The sequence below is a fragment of the Gopherus evgoodei genome, chromosome 4 (assembly GCF_007399415.2).
Source record: "Gopherus evgoodei ecotype Sinaloan lineage chromosome 4, rGopEvg1_v1.p, whole genome shotgun sequence".
NCBI classification, from domain to species: Eukaryota; Metazoa; Chordata; order Testudines; family Testudinidae; genus Gopherus; species Gopherus evgoodei.
The window spans coordinates 125,254,281-125,259,954 of record NC_044325.1 but is presented as its reverse complement, the minus strand read 5'-3'; the positions used below and the strand labels follow the sequence as shown (position 1 = coordinate 125,259,954).

At 49.8% G+C, this 5,674-nt stretch overlaps 1 non-coding gene across 1 annotated transcript; it reads right to left on the bottom strand.

Annotated features, from left to right (window-relative positions):
- Positions 1-675: 675 nt before the first annotated feature.
- Positions 676-748, bottom strand: TRNAF-GAA. The gene has a single exon. It is a non-coding gene; the product is annotated as a tRNA-Phe (tRNA).
- Between the last annotated feature and the right edge of the window lie 4,926 nt (positions 749-5,674).

The window sequence follows — 5,674 nt, the reverse complement described above, 5'->3', positions numbered from 1 at the left end:
ACTTAACTGAAGGTGAGACTCTCCATCATAGAGAAGTCTCATAGTTCCTCATTCACACAATCAGGGTGACAACACTTTATTCCTCCTGCCCCAATAACAAAGAAATTGGAGATCCCAGAGCTGTCAAAATAACCATCCTAGACTACCATGGGCTATTCTAGATAGGGAGGGTGTGCCAATGCAAATACCTGAAACTCTTTTCCACACTCCCCATAATTCACCGCCAGATGTCAGGGTAGAGCTCACCTTGACTCTGCTTACCCATGTTAGGTAACTGAGAGAACCACTACACTACAGAAACTCCATCACAGTGTGCTGTCCTGCCCCACCCTCAAATTCCATGTATTTTGGTAGTGCTCACTCTGGCACACACCGATGGGTGAACCTGGAGAACATGGCAACAGCTCTTAGCTGGGTCAGCTGGAAGAGCAGAGGACTGGAGCCAGGGCTCAGGAAGTCATCCTGACGTCACCCTTGTGACTCCAGCTTGAGGGAGAGCTGCTTTTTCTTCCCCTTGCTGAGAAAGAGCAAGAGAAGAAAGAAAGCTCAGGTGGGCCAAATGGGTGCAGAAGCCAATGCTGCCTTTTCCTCCAGAGAAGCCCAAAATGAGGGACTTGCATTGGGTGAAAGCACTGCTTTGTTTCCAGGAAACAGCCCACCCCTGCAGAAAGAAGTTGCTGAAGCCTGGGATTGAACCAGGGACCTTTAAAGCTTCACTCTAACGCTCTCCCAACTGAGCTACTTCAGCACCTGCAAGGGGCCTTTTTGGTCTGCTGCTTTTCACCTTAAAGCTTATTCTCAATAAACATCTCACCAGTCAACAATGGCCAATGCACACCGGACATTGCTTGCTATATTAGCACTTGGAAATGTCATCAACTTGTCTTTGGATCTCTTGAATGCTTTAGTTCATGAGGGGAAAGGCGAGAAAAGCAACCTTTGAACAAAAGGCCTGAGGTTAACATTCTAACGCTGTCTCCTACTGTAACACTATTTAATACTGGCCCACCCTGTGCTGGTGACAGTTCCATTTCTAGATGTTAGTACATTTCAGTTACTGTTAAAATTACAAGTTTCTATATGCTTAAAGGAAATGATTTTTTTTATTTGCTTTTATATGGCATGAATAAATACAGATTTACAGATCCTAGCATGAAAATGTAGTGTCTTACATGATAGAGAAAATCATGCATCCAAATTGTGCATCAAAATCATGAGATGAGCTACAAATGCAATAAAAAATAAGGTATCAATGGTTTAACATAAGGAGTGGGGGTGGGGGGGGACCAAAGACACTTCTTGCCTGGGATGCCACTTGGTCTAGGGGAGGCCCTGTCAGGGAAAGCAGGAGTTAGTGTCACATCCCTATTTTCAGGCTGTAATCTGTGGGCACCCTGCTCTGTGAGAGGGATTCCAGTAGCCCAGACTCAGGGCTGGAACAGGCCCCTGATTGAGGGGGTGGCGACATGGTTTACAGCGCTCTGATGTCTCAGACAATGTGTCTCTTCCAAAGCCTCAGATCTGCATCCCCAGAAGGCTCCTGCGCTGCCTCTGCTCCTTTCACATTCTATAGCAAGGAGCAGCAGCAAGGGTCAGGGATGAGCCATAGGGCACTAAATGGCGGGCAGAGGCTTCAGGAGTAAACTCAGCACCCAAAGCAGAGTGGGGATATGAGACTCTTTCTCTTTCCTTAGCCATGTGCTATAGCTCAGAGAGCTCTTTGAAATGCCTCCCCTCCCACAGCCTGGGAAAGGGAAAGGAGTCTTAGGCTCTAGACTGATTTGAATGGGGATCTCTGGACCCTAAAGCCATTCACTGCCCTTTCCCAGAGAAACTTGTGATGCATAGAATGGGGCTGAGATGCTGACAGGAGTCAGGAATTGCTCCCCTGGAATACCAGCAGTATTGAGCAGCTGGAAATCTCATCAAAGGAGCTGAAGCATTGGTGGTTCAGAAATAGATGTCCAAGGTACTGCATGGGAGGTTTAGGTTTCTTTTCTGGACAATAGCAGTGTGAGTTTTATTGCCTCAACATTTCAGTAGAAAAATTCAGACCCAAACTTTGTGTGGTGGGGAGGTCGATAGTGGTTTCTTTGGGTTTGATTTAGTTTGTCCTCTTCTTCTCATTTTTAAAGCCCTTGATCATTTTGATGGGGAAAATGTTTGTACAAGGGAAAGGAAAAGTAAGAAAAGTTAAAAATTTGGGCTGAAGTGAGGGGGTCTGTTTGTGCCAGTGCAGGGGTGAAGATTTTCATGGGGAGAGGATTAGGTGATAAATGAGAGGCTTTTGTGGGAACACAGGGTGATGTTTTGCAGTTTACTTTTTCCAAAGGGAAACCTCCCCACTTTCCCTGTGCTGCTGCCCGGCTCAGATCCCACTGACACCCCTGTGATGAAGTGGGAATTTTTGGATAGTTTTGTATATTGTGTATACCTCAGTGTCCCCTATTTGTTGCATGATTATCTAGATCAGAGGTCCAAAATGCAGGGTGAAATGAAGTAACATTCAGGGGAATGGAACTGGGGCCCAGGCCAGCCCTCACAGGGTATGGGGAGGGCGCACTATCCAGCTCCACTCCTGGCTGTAGCCCACCTGCTGGCCTGGCTCCCAGGGCTTCACTCCCAGCCCTACACCTGTGGCTCTGCTGCCGGTCTCTGCCCCCACCCCCAGCTCTGGCCCCTGCCTCAGCTCCCTTACCCCTGTCTGCGTCCCTTCCCCCACAGCTGTGGCTCCATTCCCACGTGTAGACAAGAGTATGGGGGGCATGACCCTCAAAAAGTTTTGGGAGAACTGATCTCAGTGGTGGGACAAGGGTGTTTACTCTTTGCAGAGACCCCCAAAGGGCAGGTGTGGCTGCTGTCTAGCTGCCTGGGCCCAGACAATGGCCACAAATTCTGTATCCTAGCAACTGCTGGCCAGGGTGCACCTGCTGCAAGACACCAGCTGGCTGGGATGAGTTGGAGAACAAAGAAAGAGGTGGAGGCCAGGTGACCAGGTTGCCAGGGAAACAGAACAAAGGACAGAAGAGGGGCAAATGGACCTGGCTGAGTTGGGCTGTTAGAGCAAGGAGTCTGCTGGGTTTGGGACTCACCAGGAGAGCCCAGTGTCTGAGTTCGGGGTCTCCCCAAGATGGATGTTGCTGACTCTTCCTGTGCTAATGCAGAACTTTCTCAGGCTTTATTCCAGATCACTAATAAAGCTTCTGTTTTACAATGCTGGCTGAGAGTTAATGATGATTGTGGAAGTTGGGTGTGCATGATTCCTTTGGGGGAGGGGAGTGTAAGGCTTTCCCAGGTGTCCTATTCAGATGGACTCATGACAGGAAGGTCTTGGGATGGAACAGGGATGCTGAAAGGCCCAAGGTCGGTCTGAGGAGGTGCTGAAGCCAAGGAGGCTTTCCCCAGTGAGAACATGTGGGAGGAAAGACTTGGACCTGCAGGCTTTGTGAACCTGTGAATGTGAAGTGACCAAGTGATGAGTTAAGATTGATGCTTTTGCACAGGATTTGACTGGAACTAGAAAACAAAAAGCCTTTAAAGTGGAACTCTTGGGTGAATAGAATGATCTGATTTATATTCAACCTTGGAAGTAAATAGATTGTCACATAAGTCAGAACAGCCTGGTTTGGTTTGGTTGGTTGGTTCATGGGTTGGCTGCTTTCCCTGGTAAATTGCACAGGGTTCAGAGAAGAGCCACAGGAATGATTAAGGGCTTGAGCACGGAGAGAAGTTTAAAAAAATCCTGCAGCCCAGGATAACTTCCCACTGATGGCAATGGGAATTGAGCCTTTGTAACTAGCCGCTGGTACATGAGGTCTCAGCTATGAATAAACTGGTGGCAAACACAGCTTTATCCAAAGAAGTGAAGGATATAAGTGAAAGAGCAAAGCTGGCCATCCGGGGAGCTGCTGCAGTCCCATAACCACAGCTGGAAGGGAGAAGAGGAAAAACTCCCTGAAGTGCTGGGAGTAGCCCCGAGAAAAGGAAGTTTGGCCATGAGATCAGTAGCAATAAATATGAAATGAAAGAGTGCTTTCTCCTCTGTGCTGACATGGTTTGAATTGTGTTACTTTACTACAAGATAAAACTTTAAAATATCCTGCTCTAATTTCAGGATGGGTCTGTAAACATAATCGGTCTCTGTAGGAAGTGGGACATTCAAAATTCTCAAGGAATTTAAAGGGTGGGGTTCATGGTTGGTTAGCTTAGGGCAGTGCAGTTCAAACTGATGACCAGAGAGGAGAGAGCAGGGATTGTGGGACACCTACCAGAGGTCAGATGCAGCACTGTAATTGACCAGGGTGTCTACACTGGTACTGTGGCGCTGTAGCCCCGATGCAGAAAGCTGTACACCTCTCATCAGGGTGTTTTATTTACAGCGCTGCAACTGTGCAGTTTCTGTGCACTAAGTGGCTTAGCAGTGTGCACACCTCAGGAGTTACACCGCAGAAATCTGATTTAGTGTACAGAAACTTGCCAGTAGACAAGGCCGTAGATGACTTAACAAAGAACCCAAGACTGGTCATACCGGGTCAGATCAATGGGCCATCTAGCCCAGTGTGCTGCTGAGAATGACCAGTGCCAGATGCTTCAGAGGGAATGAACAGAACAGGCTTGTTGACCAATAGGATAAGAGTTTTTCACCATTGCCTTTAACTTCATTGTTGTTGGTTCCTACTTATCCTATCTTACCACACCTCCCCCCCCCGAGGCCTCTGGGCAAATCAGGTATGAACCACTCCTTTGATACAGGCATGTCCCAATCCAGATGAATTGAGGCAGACTTTGGGTCAATGTCAGTTTGGAAAACGCCTGCTTAACCCAGCAGGTTTTTCAAAGTGTCTGTTGGTGTGAACAGCATGTAGTGTGGACATGTGCAGGGTCAGCAGGTTATATGGGCTCGAGGTGCCTGAGCACCAGGAATATTCAAGGCTGGGGGCTGTGCTCCACCAATATTTGGAGCTGGGTTTCTCCTCTGACCCTGCCTGGAGTGTCCTCCCACCCCGCCTTGGAGCTTCCCTGCCTGAAAAAAAACAGCTGGTGACAGAGGCACCTCTCTCCCTTGCTTGTGCTGCCGGCTGCCTGCTGCTGCTTTTGCCTAAGGCTATAGAGAGCAGCGGCCGGCAGACTGTTCGAGCACCTCAGGAGGGAAAGGGGGAGGAGGGAAGAGGAGGCACACATGTGCTTGGGAGCCCTCTCTCCCATCCCCCAGCACCCACCTGGAGGAGACCCAAGGGGACTTCCGGCCAGGAGATGGACATCTGGAGTGGACCTCACTCACCTGAGCAGCTGCTGGGGCTTCAGTGAGGTTTGACTCTGTGATCTGCCTCCTCCCTTCCCACAGTCCCCACTCCTGCCCAATGCTGGGCAAGGGGCAGCCCCATCCCCAGTGAGGCTATGTTGAAGGGCAGCAGCAGGGGAGGCCACACATGATGGCACCCCCCCTCGTCGCCCCAGTACCCACCATAGGGGAGGCAAGTGGGCTTTCTGGACCTGAGAGAGGCCCTAGGACCATGTGCAGTGACTGTGGTGCAGACTGAGTGTGCTGCGGGGGGGGATGAAGGGGAGGGGTCCCTCCCCTGGAGCTTGCTGCTGCCAGAGGTGGGGAGGGGAGTCCTCTCTTGCCCTAGCCCTGGGGCAGCCTGTCTGTACCCCAAGTTCCTTATCCCCAGCC